The sequence below is a fragment of the Limulus polyphemus genome, unplaced genomic scaffold, assembly GCF_000517525.1.
Source record: "Limulus polyphemus unplaced genomic scaffold, Limulus_polyphemus-2.1.2 Scaffold1054, whole genome shotgun sequence".
Classification (NCBI taxonomy): Eukaryota; Metazoa; Arthropoda; class Merostomata; order Xiphosura; family Limulidae; genus Limulus; species Limulus polyphemus.
In genome coordinates, this window is record NW_013666664.1 from 320,536 (window position 1) to 338,170 (window position 17,635).

General features: G+C 34.5%; 1 long non-coding RNA gene and 1 pseudogene across 1 annotated transcript in view; both read right to left on the reverse strand.

Moving 5' to 3' along the window:
- LOC106461890 overlaps window positions 1-7,130 on the reverse strand; it is a 40,629-nt pseudogene extending 33,499 nt beyond the window's left edge.
- Window positions 7,131-10,941: 3,811 nt separating this feature from the next.
- LOC111086379 overlaps window positions 10,942-17,635 on the reverse strand; it is an 11,722-nt gene continuing 5,028 nt past the window's right edge. The window contains exon 3 of the long non-coding RNA XR_002611100.1: window positions 10,942-10,998. This is a non-coding gene — a long non-coding RNA (uncharacterized LOC111086379). The remainder of the gene's footprint in view (window positions 10,999-17,635) is intronic.

The following is a 17,635-nucleotide window of genomic DNA, read 5'->3' on the forward strand; positions in this document are numbered from 1 at the left end:
CGAAAATAACAACTTACTTCTTTCATTTAAGAGCGATAAAACATTCTCTGTGTTTTTATTTTATAATATCTTTCTCTTTGTTTGTTTGTTTGTAAATTAATAGTTACACAATGGGCTATCTGTGCTCTGCCCACCACGGGTATCGAAACCAGAAATTCTAGCATTGTAAGTCCGCAGACATGCCGCTGTGCCACTGGGAGGGGCATCTTTCTCTTTACAGAAACAAGCTGATACCAGTGCAACAAAAGCTTGAGAATAAGCTAAAATATACATAACATGAATCTCCTGTTTTATTGGCGTATCAGCCTCCTGAACACTAAACGAAATTACGTTATTGAAATTTTAAAAGCATATCCTTATAAATCATGTAAATCGAAAGAAGATGGCATGCTTATGTTTATCAATGAACTCAATGACGACATCTTTTAATAGTTTTTACAAAATGGATAAGATGTAGCTTGTCGTTGACAGACGCGTTAAAAAGAACACTACATTTTCGGAAGAACAAAATGGTCTATTTAATTCAATAAAACCCGAATCATTAAATAAAAGTTTGAATAGCTGTATAACTTTTAACTGTGTAGTCGAGTACTGTTGCTAAGAGCTTCTGAGTGAAACTACAGAAAAATGTATAATATGTCAGCCACAATATATCTGCTATATCCAATGTCGACGACGCCTTTCGCCCGATAGCAGGGCTCTAGAGGCCGAGTGGGATTCGACACACATAGTAGTAGTTGAGACACTATTTATATTAGCAAAGCGCTCGACAACAGCTGAACTGGATTAACCTATAACCAGGATATTAATCTAATAAATGTGGATCTCGATTTTTATAATAATTAGTCTACCAATTTTTATCAGATGAAAAGATTTATAGACTTCGTATTTTCAAGAAAGTACCACATATAAAGTGCTAAAATACGTATATATAAAGGTAAAGGGGGATTGTAGAATGTAAGATTTGTTGTTATTACAAATACAAATGTATTAGTAAGTTAAACAGAAGTTAAATAAATCAGCCAAACTTAAAGTTCATTCTCTTCTTTCTGGTAATTCATTGATATAGACGTAAAGTCATTTCTAATAAAAAAAATAGTTGGTTTGACAATGCTAGTTCAGTCTTGGCTTTAACCATTAGTTACCTGAAGAGCACCGTTTTATAAACACGAATAAATAATCGTATTTCTTTTTTAACAATTAAATAATTAATGCGATTGCAAAACTTCTAGCTAAAGGAAACATAAAAGTAAATATATTTAGAAACTACGAACAAACGCTTTAGTTTTGCATGCTTTATTTGCTTTTTTTTCAGTAAAATTAAAGCGAATATTTGGTTTACACATATTTCGTATGTTTTATTTTTTAAGATGTTTTCGCGACGATGTAATACCGCAGATTTTTTATCTCATTTAACTATTTAAAGGGAATTAACTACAAATGGAGAATTCTAAAACAACGAAGAACATTTTTTACAGCACAACAATAAACTACTGAATCAAATTAATTATCTGTTGTACTCACATTTTTTATATCCTGAAAGGTGACTGGTCTCTTTTCTGTAATGGCTGTTTTGAAACTGTTGCTTTGAATCTGAAACACATTGAAACAAGTGCAAGTCAACTGTTAGTACATTACAAACGATGTTGTTAATGGTGAATGAAAGGAAAATTTTCACCTGTTTTCTTTACATAACTCACAAGCCAATGACATTTATCATTAACATACCATGGACTCCAAAATCCTTAACACATTTGCACTTGTAATTATAAACTTCACCCAACACTTACATATTTTGCTTGATCGAAACACCTGGTTTACAAACTGACATATTAACGTATACAAGATATGAGCAGTTTGATATAAAACACGTGGATGATTGTTTGTTCTGAAAATGATGAACTTCACATAAAATATAATCAAGCAAGCTCAAATCTAGGACTGAAAGTGAAAAAGGAAAGGTTTGATTGAGTAATCTCAGCATCCTATTTTGTTTACATGAATTTCAACTAGAAATTTCTTAATGCACTAAACTAATTTTTTTTTCTGCTCTAAACCAAGGCTGCCAAGATAACTAAGACTTTGAAATCTCATTTTATCCCATTTCGCTTAGCTTCAAGCCCCAACACGCCTATTAAAGAGCTTTATCGAGAGAATTATCGACCACTACCAGCATTCGTTTTTGGCATATATAATCCGATAGGAAAATAAAGTTGCCTAAAGACGTTCCCGAAGTTCATCTATTTCACGTTAATTATACTACTTATCGAAAAAGTTTCAGGAAAAAAAGGGGACTTTGAAGCCAGACATTCATGGTTTGGCTGATATCTTTGAATCAGACATTCGTGGTTTGGTTGATACCTTTGAAACGTAAACATTAAAACAATTTAGAAATGAAAGAAGTTAATTCTGTTGAGTCAGTAGGAGAAAAATTAATAATTTATTTTTTCAGAGTATTTAACACAGACTAAAGTATCTTAGAAGTTGTGAAAAAATCAACATTTACCTATAGGGAAATAAAATCATTTTATTTAAATTTTCCACGTTTATCAAGAGTTACAGTTATTGAAAGACACTGGAGATAAGGATCGTTTTATTCACAAAATGTTGTTGGAAGGCTTTAAGAACGACGCAACTTTTGTAAAGTAATAATAGAAACTCTTCAGAAAATTTAATCATCGAGTTTCTTTTTTTTAATGTAATACAAAGTGGCAGTTACACACTACGTCGTTAAAGATGCCGTTCAGTCAAAGGATTCATTGAAAATTTTGAATTCTTCATTGCAGTCTGAGAACTACAAAATTTACAGTCATTTTTCAATAGGATATTTTTGTGAAACAGTATCTATGAATGTTTCTCACCACAAACCTAAGATTCCTGATATTTGTTTTTTTTATTTAATTCCTGATATTTGAATTTCGCGCAAAGCTACACGAGGGCTATTAGCGCTAGCCGTCCCTAATTTAGTAGTGAAAGACTAGAGGGAAGGCAGCTAGTTATCACCACCAACTCTTGGGCTGTTCTTTTTCCAACGAATAGTGGAATTGACCGTTACACTATAAAGCCCCCACGGCTGAAAGGGCGAGCATGTTCGGAGAGATGGGGATTCGAACCCTCGATTACGAGTTATGTCCCCTAACCACCTAGCCATGCTGGGCCGCCCGTTGTTTGTTGCATTTTTGCAAATTAAGCAATAGTGGGTACTACTGGAAAAGTAGGAAATGACATGCACCTCAATTATTGGAACACAAAGCCACCTTAAAAACCAGTTTATCACTGCTTCAAAGCCACGCAAAGACGATCGGAACACACAAAAACCTCACTCACTACGAAGCAAGATGAATTTATTTTTACACAAAAATCACGTGAAAAGACGCTATAAAAATATTTCATATCCGAATTCAAGGATAAGGAAGGGAATGACACACAACCCACTACTAAGTCACGCTATACGATTTTCACGCACACAACCCACTACTAAGTCACTCTAAAGGATTTTCACACACACAACCTACTACTAGCCACACGACATAGTTTTTATACACAACCTACTACGAGCCATATGACATGGTTTTAAACACACACAACCCACTACGAGCCACATGGCAGTTTTGACACACGAATAACCAACTACTAAACCACACGATAATGTACTACGAAGTTATGTAATACAATTTTCACATACAACTTACTACTAGCCACACGACATAGTTTTTATACACAACCTACTACGAGCCATATGACATGGTTTTAAACACACACAACCCACTACGAGCCACATGGCAGTTTTGACACACGAATAACCAACTACTAAACCACACGATAATGTACTACGAAGTTATGTAATACAATTTTCACATACAACTTACTACGAAGTCATACAAAATGTGATATTTCCTTAAAGGATTTCTGAAGCGAATGTCTTATTTAAAATGCTAATATTACAACACAGATAAAATTCTGGAAAACACGATAATTCTTTTAATATCTTTTTTGTTTGTCGATGTTTTTATTACTATTTATGACAATCAACCACAATGCTTATAAAAATCTTGTCCGCCTCCATAAATTCCGGCCAATGATGTCATACCCGTCCTTCCTCCAAAAGCGGTTTAACGAATATTCAATCCCTATCTAGTTTTTTTTATAAAGATAAATTATATTATTATATGTTGGTTTTCAAGCTGAAAGTATAAATATTGCCTGTTTATATGAGGATTCTATAAGTTTTAAATATGGCGCGACTTTGTTTGAATAATCGGGGTTAACATATGTTTGATTAAGTTTTCTGTTCACTTTAGTAGTGGTTCATATTCGATTTCATGCTTAAAGTATCAAGTGGAAGAGAATAACAATTCTTAAGTTGTATTATGCTCATTTCTCCGAATACCGGATCATTTTGTAACTTCTGATATGTCTAAGATATTAATAAAATATAATACATACATAATTACCTGATAATTAAAAAATAAAAAGTAGTAAACATTCTGGTTTCATCTGAGAAACGGTTTAGTAAGTCTCAAATGAACGTGTTTTTATTTCTACGTATAACAAAGCTAGAAAATAAACACAAGCAAGCAAACATAATATGGGTAGAGTTCAAACAATATGAAAGGGGAATTGAAACTTTCTGGAGAAACTGTAATGAGAAGCATACGATTATACACATAAACTATCTCCACTTGGTAAGATTGAAATTGCAGCTAACTAAAATCTTAGCCATGCCCATCGTTCCCAGCTCCACATGACATACCTTGTCATGCAAGGTCGTCCAAGGTCGTATGACTCCGGTTGGTATCAAAGTAATGGTGAATAAAACGTTTACTGGATATTTGATTTTTGAAGTTTTTTTTTAAAGTTATTAAACCACGTTACCGGTGAGTTATTGATCATAGGAATAACCATAAAACCACGTTACCGGTGAGTTATTGATCATAGGAATAACCATAAGACATCCATGAAGAGTATGTTTAATGTTCACATTTTGACACTTTTCCTTTTTAAATGTTCAAACACTAGTTTCGCAGTAAAATAAATAAATAAAGTAGGTTGCAAGGAAAATTTCTAGAAACTCACATTTTCGGTAAAGTTTTCTTAAAACATTTGGGTTATTTACAGCACTAATTATTGATATTTTGAGCTTCCTTTAGTTCCTTGTTTTTATTTTCATATAAAGCAATACATGACGTTTATCGAAATCTTGCAATTCAAAGTTAAAGGTGGTATTCATCACAATCATTTGCTTACACACGACCGGACCTGACTGAGCACGTGCTCGGCCAATGCCTGGTCAATTAATGATAAGTTCTCGACCTACAAAGGAACTGAAGTCGCTCAAAATATCAATTAGTTTTTACAGTCGGAAAGATGCGAAGTGTGAAAAGTGGGTACAAATAATCAACTAATTAATGGCTTCACGCATTAGTACGTAATTCAGTATATCATTGAGTCTATAAGATTAAATTAGGTTTGTGTGTAGAACGGGTAATCTGGATAGTTGCTTCGAAACAACAATATTTCATATGTAACTACATACAGTTACAATGCCAAACTCAACCTGCTGCCTTGCATGGCCTTTAGTGCCCGTGCACTCATCACAATACTGCAATTCAATACTACAGGGAATATTACTTACACTTTTACAATTCAAAGCTACAGTAACATTCATTACAATCTCGTAAGTCAAAGCTACGGGGAAAGTTCGTTATGATCAAAGTTACAGATAACATTCAACAGTTTCTCAACTCATGGTTATTCCTTAAAATCTGGTAAACTAAAGTTATAAGGAACATTCTCCACAACCTTTCAACTCAAAGCTAAAATGAATATTCAACTGAATCATCGAACTTAAGTTAGAGTGTAACACTTATTACGATAATTCAGCTGAAATCCAAAGGGAACATCCACACTATTTTAGAACAACACCACACTTTCGTGAACAGAACAACTTACTGTTCATATTGAGAATCAGCTGATATAAGATTAAAAAGTGTCTCACACAAGGAGTTGCCAACATTATCGTTATGAAACAGAATATTTATGCGTTGTGTCTTACTACTTACCAAAAACTTTACCTCTTCATCAAGAATTTTATCTCCAACTACCTGTACAAATAAAAATAAAATATATTATTGTTGTGAGTAAGGCAAACTAACTTTATTATACATTAATGTTACCTATTTAATCTTTGTAGCTCATATATATATTACCAAGTGATAGGGATCGATCAAGTTCTCTAGGTGCTTTTATGGATAATTTCGGTTTCGCGTTGGAGTCACTAATCAATCTTAGCTGGAGCCAGGCATACAGTACTGCCAATAGATTATATTTCCAAGACAACTCGTCATGATAATGTCAGTGGTCTCTCCTTTCTCCCAGGAATTCTAATCCTTGTCAAAAATACTCCAAGAATATTCTTGGAGAACTAGTAATTTATCATGCAAGAGTTATTTACATTCGTACTTTTTTTTCTTTAATCTCACGTCACAGAAACTTCGATAAATTGAAGGGAAAAAATCTAAGAGAACTAAAAGATAGGGAACGTCTGTAAAATAAAACAATTAATCACACGAAAAAGCCAGCAATACAATAAACATGTACAGCTGCTGACTACGAGAGTGAAAACATATTTTGACATTGTAATATAAATTAATGGGAGATAAGGGATTTGTGAATTAGAAATAATCTTCATTTCATGTTATTTAAATTAGGATTTATGTCTTTTGTTGGGATTATTTCTGGGCTTATTCATAGTTTCAGATATTCGTAGGTTGCTGTATTTGTTTATGATGTTAATTATGTTGATCACCTGTTTTATAATCATTCTTATCCTGTTAGTAATTATCGTATTTTACAATACATTTAATGAAGAAATAATACTGCTCAAATGTTATCAGTACATGTTTCTATTGTGATTAGGTTCATACTATTTAGTAGATTTTTTCCTCTAACATTCTATCTATTTATGTTTGCTTGCGTCTATCTGTCTATCTTTCATGATCGTTATAATAATTAGGTGAACATTGAAAACATAAAAAAAAGCATTCTAACGCACTTCTTTTCTTCGTATTGACGATGACCTATAAACTTGTTAAAGGTCATCACGTTATTTACCTTACCTTACAAATCATTCGTATTGATGACGACCCATAAACTTGTTAAAGGTCATCACGTTATTTAAATAGCTTTATAGTTAGTGTACGATAATAATCTTTTTAATAGTTTAAGAGAATAAATTGAGAAAGGATAAACTTTCGGCATTTGTCAAAAATTACTAGCATACGTATGTGGAGTTTAAAATATTTGACTTAACTATCGTTAAATGGTTTCACATCTAAATTAGCGCAGACTATGGTCTGCTAGAGAAAAGAGTGAATGAAAAAGGTAAATTTCTTAATTGAAGTCTTTAAGGATCTATTTGAGTTTTAAACTTTGTAACAGCTGCCGTGTCTTGAACCCAATCTTCCTGTGTTTCGCTTAAAATAATTATTTTCATATTTCTCTGTTGAATTAATGATTGATATTATATTGGCAAACTCGACTAGCTCCAATATGAATTATGAAATTATAGTATTTTATCGTGTAAACGAAAATATTGTTCTCTGCTTTTTATCAGCTGTTTTCTATATTAAATTCACATTAATTATTATTAGTTGGAAGACAAGACCGGAGCAGACAAAAGCTTTCTTCTGTTGGTGTCAGAAGACCAAGATGAACTGAGTTGTAAGGTACGGTAAATAACGTGATGACTTTTAACAAGTTTATAGGTCATCGTCAATACGAATGACTTGTAAGGTAAGGTGATGTGTTTGTTTTCAAAGTTTTAAATTTAGCTCGTATAATTTCTATAGTAAAGTGGTGCTACTCTATACTGTAGTTATCAGACCATCCACTTTCATACAAAATTGTTTGGTGGTGCAATTATCTAAAGTATCTAGCTAATCACGTAGGGCAATAAATGAAATTACAGAACACATGTAGACTTTAATTACTGCTAATTTTCCCAAGATACTTGAATCAGAAAGAAGTTGTGATGTAAATGCATAGATGAGGACATTATTTAAAAAAGCAAAAAGAAGAAACAGGGGCAGTGCTAACCTATTTCCAGTAAAGGATGCTGAAGTGTGCTGCTCATCGAATTGTGGGGACTGCACTCTAAATAATTAGTGCACACATACTGCAGTATTCAGGAAGTGAGCCAGCTTTAACAGTGGACACTTTTGGTTGGGTGGGGATGGGCTATAGAGGAGACTAAGGCACATTTTGTAGGTAGCTTCAGCCTCAGTAAACCCTTGATTACTGCATGTCCCCCGGTAGGACAGCGGTAAGTCTTTATATTTACAACGCTAAAATCAAGGGTTCGATTTCCCTCGGTGGACACAGCAGATGTGGCGTTGCTATAAGAAAACACACACCCTTACCGCGCGCTACCAATGAAAATAAGGTTGGCGAACATAACAAGAAAAAGAGGAAGTTTTTAATAAAAACGTGAAGAAAACAGGGACCTTGGTTAATAAATCGAGAAGCAGGAAGGAAAGTTGGTTGATAAGCATTCTAACAAGAGAAGCTGGTTAATAAAACACTTTTAATAAAAAAAAAGATTGATTAAAAATGAATATATCTGAAGCGAGATGCAGAGAAGTTGGCTAGTAGAATTTGTTTTATTAAGAGAAGAAAGTTGGTTAAAGAACGAGAAAAAAGATATATTAAAGTTTGTTAAACACAGGTGAGAAGAAAGTTTATTTACTTTCCTGAACATCACGCACCTTATACACACAATAGGATGCCGTCCCTAATTTTGTACTATGTACTAGAAGGAAGACAACCAGTCAGCACAAACTGCTATGTAAAACGGTTACTCTTAGTCGAATAATGGATTGAATATCACACTTATTAACTGAATGTAGAAAACGTGTTTGGCCCTCGAATTTCCAGACTTATACGCTAATTACTAGGCCAATGATACTGAAAGTTGATAATGAAAGCAGAAAAGAGAGTAAAGATGATTAATAAGAGTTGGAAAATTGGTGAAAAGAAGAAGAACAAGAAAGTTAGCTAACAAAAACAGGGACAGAAGACAGCAAACCATGAACAATAAAAAACGTGAAAAGAGTTGGAAAGATAAGCTGTTGTTTGTAATTCAGCACAAAGCTACACAACAGGCTATCTGTGCTCTGCCCACCATGGGTATCAAAACCTGGTTTCTAGCTTTGTAAGTCCGCAGACATTCCGCTGTGCCATTGGGGGGCCGGAGGGAAAAATAAGAGGAGAAGTTGATGAAAAGAGAGAAAGAAGAGAATAAAAATTGGTTAGTACGAAAACGAGAAGAAGAGAGCAAAAACTGATTAATAAAACACAGAAGAATGAGAATAAAAAGTCGGTTAATATAAAAACAGAGAAGATAGGAGAAACATAGTTGATATGAAAGGGAGAAGATGAAGAGAAGTTGAATACTAAAAGTAAGTAGGAGTTGTAAGGAAAATTTTTCTTTACTATTTTCATCTGAAAAACACTGTATTTGTTCAATTTCGCGCAAAGATCCTCGAGGGCTGCTTGAGCATAACCATAGCCGGTTCTAATTTTGAAGTGAAAGACTAAAGGAAAGATAAGTAGTGAACATCGCCCATCTAATTTAGAATTACTTTTGATGATGAAATAATGAAATGTGACTGCCATTCTTATAGCGCAAGCACTGTATCAAAGTATGAAAAGCATTTTTTTTTTTGTGGCAAAGGGTCCGCGAACGATAAACTCCTAGACTTGCATTCACGTCGTGCTAATAACATAGCTTCTTTGGGCTCGAATGCGTGAATAAAAAAATGTTAATAAAAAAAGTGAGAAAACAGGACACTTGGTGAATAAAAGCGAAAAAGAGAGTGGAATCAAGAATAGAAGAGTGGAATGTTGGGTAACAAGAGGGAATTCTCAATAGTCGCGGCACTTAAAATTCTTTCAGGCAGGATTAGAGTAAATTAATCTATGAGACCTTTTTTCCCCCTTTTGTAGTAGCTACATTTTTGTTCGCCAGAAATACCAAGCGTGGGGCCCCCCAGTGGAACAGCGGTATATCTGCAGACTTGCAACGCTAGAAACCGGGTTTCGATACCCGTGGTGGGCAGAGCACAGATAGCCCATTGTGTAGCTTTGTGCTTAACTTCAAACAAAAAATACCAAGTGTGGGGCGCGCGTATACCCGAATCGATTTATTACTCATCAGGATCTTTACGAGCCTACCCTCAAATTGAAATTCTTTTAGAAAAAAACTAGAGTAAATTAATCTATGAGACCTTGGGCGTGGTACAATACACCAAGCGCATGGGTTTGACCTCCTGAGTTCAAAACTGTAATTATATCTCAAATCGGTCAAGAGATGACGGAGCTATGAGCTAAAAGATAGTACTTAAAAAAACTCGGAGCCATTTATTAGCCGCTATGCCGCGACTAATAAATGCAAGAAGAAATTGTCATGAAAAACCTTTCCATTTTTAAGTTTAAAACATCATGGATTCCCCCCAGAACTAGTTAAGAGTTTGAGACATTATTCTTATAGTAAAATAAGTTTTAATACTTCTTTTGCCAGAATATAGATACATTTTGGGTATAATTGTCGTTTTTGTTTCTTAGTACTAACTTTGTAAGCCTGAACATTCTAATCGGTTCGTCATTTCTAAAATAGATTTTCCACAAACCTGCTAAAAATCTGTAAGTTTAAAACGCAAAAAGGGGTTTAATAGTCACCAAACATAACTTTTAACTGGATTTTAAACACTGTAATAGCTGGCATTTCGTAATTTGTACATTTCATGTATGTATTAGAAACAATTGCTATGTGAAGGTTAGATAATTTCAATTGAAGATCTCACTTATAGCCTATTAGAAAAAGCTTATTTCGATTTTTTGAGACATTATGATCTAGAAACAATTAAATATATATATACATACTTACGTATTGACAGATTTTTACTTGTAACTCTGTCGAAGACGAATTATCCAAAGTTTCTGTGATATAAGAAATAGGAATAGCGTGAAAAAAATCCTCATTTACTCATGTCTGTGTTGTAATATATCATAACCATTATTACCAACAAAACACTAAGACTGCTGATCCAACAGTACAATGGAGTACAGCTAGAGGCAGGCATATTACATGAAAACATCTACAAAACTAGAAAGTTACAAGTTATGTTTCACAAACTACAAAGCCATCTTATTCAAGATACATCACTCAATTATCATTTTAACACTTACGTAGTCTTCTAACCCTGAATGCAACCTCAGAAAAAGGCATTATATTCATACTTAACCTTGCAACATTGAAAATAAATACATAAAGCCACCTGATGATGAGGAGCAGCACTGGCTTGACATTTACAAAGAATTAATCAATTATATATAAGAGCGATGTTTCAGAACCTATGGTACATTTAGAACTCAATATTTCACCAATCACGCTCAGCCTTACAGATATAATGATGACCATTACCGTAATTTCCTTTGTAAAAACCTTCTACGAAAGACAGTGAGATCAATTTCAAACTCCACCTTGATATTTTGTCAACAAACTCCGCCTCTACTTGGACATGGGTTTCCAAGACCTCTTTTAAGCAGACTGAACGCACAATAGCCCATTAGGGTAACTGCTTTGATTTCAGTTTCTTCTGCCACCTTTTTTATGAAAAAGCTGTTGATTTCGAAATCTGGCTAAAAACTTATACATTTCTGGGTTGTAATCCTTACAAAGTTTCAAATCCTTGTTCACTATCTTGTTAATAGTATTAAGAAGTATACCCACTTTAATCACAATGTTTTTTATCACACGTTCCACTTTCAAAACCACAGTCTGTTTTCACTTTGCAGATGAAAGCACTGCTCCTGATTGGTTTGGGATGCATTTCTAAAGCTCTGTACTGTCCTAAACATTCTTCTGAGCACCTTTCTGAAGGTTTCTTTTTTCAAAATGTTGTGTCTTTTCACTTTTCATCGTTTAAAAAGCTAACCCTATGTAAATTTCTCTTTGGAAATGATTTTTTGCGATTTTCCAATTACAAGCCTATCCGTTGCAGCACAACTTGCATTTACAAGTCGTTTGTAATAAAGTAGTGGTTCCCAAACTCTTTTAGTTTGAGGCTCCCTCGATGTGAATAAAAATGTTTGAGGCCCCTTACCTATAAGCACTGTTATTAACATTTTACGAAAAGTATATCAAGTGTAGTCTAACCTGTCTTATGCTTACGTTATAGGTGCTTAAGTGTGAACACAATAAATCAGCACTCTCGCGACCGACTGACATGGTTGTTACCTCCTCACTACTTTAGCATGATGATTAAAAAACAGTGCCGTAGTAAAAACAATAACATCTCCTTTCGACATACCGTATCATTTAGTTAATTCAATATAATTCTTATCGGCTTATTGTTTATTTAAAATTAAAATTAATTCAGTATTTTTGTTTTCGGCCCATTTTTGGCTGCTCCCAAAAAACTTCACGACCCTCACTTTGGGAAACACTGATATAAAGCACGATTAACCTATATATTGAAATTAGACTTAATAAACAATCTAATTTTATCTTTACAATATGACATGGTTACTGTACAGTCATTATAACAATGAGACCCTCCACAAGTGGAACGCTTCAATTAATTCCTATAATTTAAGATGATATGTCTGGATCTTTGATACTTGTAACAGGTGTAGGAATGTGGTCTAACAGAGAAACGTTTCAAACATGTTATCAATGCCAATGAAAAGGTGTTTGCTTCAACTATTATGCAAACACTTCGATATCACTTGGAATGCCTTTAACTTTCTACATACCGCTTTGTCAGCAATTTCCACTTTGCGGACTGTTACGATTATAGCTCAGAGCTAACTAATGAACCTTTATTAGTGACTGGATATGGAGTAGTTTAGGGTTTTAGTGAAATGCGGTTGGTTGTATTTGTTAAACCATAAATCTTTTCTGTCTGCTGAAGCTAGGAGAAAGACAAGAGATCTCTGTACACAGTGAAGACAGATTGGAGTGTCTTCATGCAACATTGACAAGTCACACCAAGGTGATAATGAAGTATTCCAATTCTAGCTTACCTACGTCAGTAAGTATGCCCATTTTAGATATATTCAAGAGAAGATTAAATCTCAGTTCATACTAACTTGTATAAATCTATATATATCACTCATCTACTTGGTTCACTGATAGTTTGTTTTGGATTTTTATGATGAAAAGTATCAGGCTATATGTACCAATAAATTAAAAACTATCAAAATATTAGTTAAAAGAACTAAATATAGATAAATCAAAATGCACATATAAATTGTTGAAAAGCTAAAAAAGTACCCATGACATGTAAAAATCTAAACACATGGTAACTTTGAGTATCACAATGTTCAGACATTGGCAGATCATTCACCTGTAAGAGAAAATGATGTGTAACAAAGCTATGGCTGATGCAAAGTCTTGAAAGTGGGCAACTTCCTCTCTCCGGCAAATGTAAACTAGATGAACAATTAGTAGCAGTAGGCTTTATGTGGAAAAGCTTGTTAGGTCATTACGTATCCCGAATTGCCTGCTAACTGGAAAAAGCCTTGCTCTGATTATAGGCTTGCAATTCAAATATGGGATAGAAAAGTCTGAGAAATTGCCAGACTAGACTGATTTTGCTGTGGAGTCAGAAAGCTCATTCCTTTGGATACAGATATAGCCTGGAACCACGAAAAAATATATAATGGTAGATAACAAAACGAAATGGGCGAGATGTTTCTGGATATCCACGAGAAGTGGGTAAAAACTAAAGTTAAGTGATTCCAGAGACTTTAAAGTGTTAAGTGAGTTGGTATAGATGATACAGTTAATGTTATATGATACAGAGCAAGTTAAATTGCATACAACACTCTGCATTGAGCACCGAATCTGTAGAGGGAATCCTGTGAACAATTACAAACTTGCAGCAAACCACAGCAGAACCTCCAGAGTTACCCTATTTTGAGTCACCCGTAAAAGTAGAAACAAAAGGATAGCTAAAAGGTGTTTGTTAAAGAAAAGTCGGTATTTTCAGTAGGGAGTACTCAACTTCTTCAGGCCACTCAAAGAAACATAAGATGTAGGAATGGTAACTAGCCAACGTGGGCAGATCATCTAATGTCAGGTCCATCTCAATCAACTTTCTCTGGACATAAGGGTCAAAAGCTGGAAAATCAATCCTTGTATTTGCAAAAAGCAGAACCTACCAAGGCATAAGACACATTGCTAGATGGAATGGGTGGCAGGTTGGAGCTTAGTAGCTTCCTGTAAAGAAAAGTGCAAATGTCTGAGTTGAAGTGGTGGTTCATAGGACTATGTACAAATTTTAGTTAGAGAAATGTGGATAATCCCTGTCCAGAGCCAAAGCCTCCGATGATGTACAGGGTCCAGTATCTTCAATGTAAGTCTCTAGCCAAGGGATAGATCAGAGATCCATAGTCCAACTTAGGTCAAGTGAAGACACGATAGATCTTGAACATATATCCATTTTATAAGAGATGGAAAAGAGGATATAGAGGATAAGTCAGACCAATTAAGCTTCCTATTGTGTGGAATAAAAGTCAATTTAATGTCACAGAGAGGTCCCAAGAACTTTGTCTCAGGTAACAGGGTATTTATTTACCTTCCAGATGAAGCTCAGGAGCAGGGTGCAATCCCTACTGACATCAGAAGTCCAATCGAATGGATTTATATGACTGACAGGAAGTTTGAAAGTTAATGACATAGAGGTTTGTTGCAACTGCAGAATGTGTCGTTCAATGATAGCATTGATTTTAATAATAAAAGGTATAATATTCAATATACAATCTGAGGTACACCAAACACCTGTGGGAAATATCAGGATAATATTGATACCACATTGACCCAAAATGACCACTTTTAAAAGCTTATGGGAGAAAATAGGGAAATGGTCATGCAATCTACATGAATTGACGTTTCAAATTCTCCACAGTAGATTACCGTCTGTGGAAATCACACTGGGTGTTGGAGAGGAGGTTGTTTGATTCCAGGAACCAAACAATGTGAGTATTAACCATCCTCTCCAAAACTTTATAGAGACAACTAGTCAAAGCAATAGGACTATAATTAGAAGAAATCTCAGGATCCTTCCTGGGAATGAGAAGAACCAGAAGAAGATTGAGAGAGGCAGGAGAGAGATAGCACACCATTTTGTAATGTACGTCATCTGGTCTGAATCATGTATTTCGAGATCAATGTAAAGTTCAACTTCCAAAGAAAAGGATTAGATATAGCCATATAAACAATTAAGTTGAAAATAAGTTGGAGGATTTTTCGGTCCGTGTATTAATGTTTAAGAGTGTAGGAAAATAGGTGGCAGTGCCGGAATAAGCATTATCCAAGGGCTTTAGCAATACCCTGTAAATCGGTAACTTTTTTGGCCATTGGGTTTTAAGACTGAAAGGGATTGGAATGCAGACTTCCCATTTATCTTTCTAAACTTATTCTAATTGACCTCGGAACTGTTGGTGGAAGAGATACTAGTAGGAAATTTAATCCAATATTTTTCTGCTTTAATGTCTGACTTGCTGGGTACGGGCACGTGCCTTCTGAAAGGATGTGTGGTGTGTTAGAGTGAGATATCTGTAAAAGGATATCCCAAGCCCCATCTGAGCCTTTCTTGCTCATAGGCTGTCAACTATCCACCATGGATGAGGATATCATGGAAAATGTGTGGAGGTTTTAGGGATGGTAAATACAGCTGTCTGGACAATTATGATTAATTACTGCCTTCACACAGTCATAAACATAGGATAGGTTAATGATGGCAGGATCAACCTCTAAGAGAATGGTAAAAGAAAGCTAGTTGGTCTTCTTTATCTTCTATTGTGGCATTCGAGTCAGGTAGCGGTGACTATAAACAGTCTCAGTATGATTGGAAAATGTTCACTGCTTTGTGGCTCTTTGTTCACCTCCCATGAAGAGAAGAAAGAAAACACTGTAAAAAAATGGATAGCTCAATGGGAGTAAATGTCTGGCTCGGGACGTATAGATAGGTTTATTCTCCGTACTGAAGAGAGAAAGGTCGTGATGATCTAAGAGATCTCCACAGATCGACCTCTCCACCCCAAAATAAGTTATGTACACTGAAGTTTCCGAAAAAGAAGGGAAATGGAAACTGCTCAATAAAACCATCAATAGTCAAGTCTCTATTTCTAAATTTGTTCTTAATTAACCAGGTACAGGATTTGTTAGTGTTTTATGCAACATATTTTTGGCAAAATTTGAAGATGCTAAATCCATAAACTTATGTGGGACATCTGAAAAGTACAATATTTGTGGTAAAAATGACAGAAAACGAAACATGTTCCAAAATACATAAAATGGTAGTAAAAATAATTTTACAGCAAAATTACTGATATGAGATGTCTTTTGGTGTATTTTTTTTCTTTTTTTTGAGGTTATAACCTGTAGATATGTTTTAAAAATTAAATACCCTTATTAAGGTGACATGTGAACTGACCCTGATAAAAGTCAAGAATGGCTAAATGCAAAAGAACAGAAGAAAGAGGATCATTGGAATAACAAGAACTCTTAGAGCCCTGAGCATATTGTTTTTATCATACAATTTGCGATCACATATTGGTTTATTGACTAGATATATGGTCAATGCCAACTAAGAAGATTTACTGATACATAAAAAGCAGACATATACTGCACCAAAAATAAGAAGTAGCCGTGATGAGTGTGATGAAAATATTTAATGTTGCTGATCCACATATTCAAGAAAACATATTGTTAATTTAGACTCAAAGATATAGCAATTGTTACTATTCAGGAGTCCTTTTTGTTAGCTGTACAGATAAAGCAAGATCAGTTAAAAAATTTGTTTACATGACAGAATACATGCCAATGATAATGAAAGAGAGTGAGTGTAAGAAGAAAAACACTAAAGTCAACAGAAAGGGGGAATACCAATGGTCAACAGGAATGTATGACACAGACTAATGACAGCATACAAAGCGAGAAGAGAAGTAGACATGGAAGACATCATTACGTAACAATTATTGTCAGTACCTATTGTTATTTCAGAAACAAATGGAACTCTTAAATCACGTAATAAGCCCACATTGATGGATTCACTTGATAAAAGTACTAATTGTAATGATGGGGTAGTATTAAAGAGAAAGCCTGGTATGGTTATGATGGTCCAGTATTGGTACTAAGCTCAAATCAGAAGGTGGATATGCTGATTCATATGTTAAAACTGTTATGAAAATGGGACAGAAATATGACAGAAAAGACACGGTGTTTGAATAATATTGTCACCATTCCATCAAATCTCAACACAAGAAGAAGATGTTCAAAGACATGTCAACCAATGAGGAAAGTAATTGAAAATAGAAACTTTCTAGTACCACAGGACTAGTAAACGTTTGTAGCATTGCCAAAAAATATAGCCCATTTACTCTCAGACGAATTTATAATGCAATCTTCAGAAGAGAAGTCTATAATTATTGGAGGTGGATTTTGGTGTAAAAGAAGCAGTTGAGAACTATAACAATAAACTAAGTTTGGATAAAAGAAAAGACAAGAGGAAGTAGACATGTGATTAATTGTTTTTTGTGTTATCTGTGCTGTGCCAACCACAGGTAT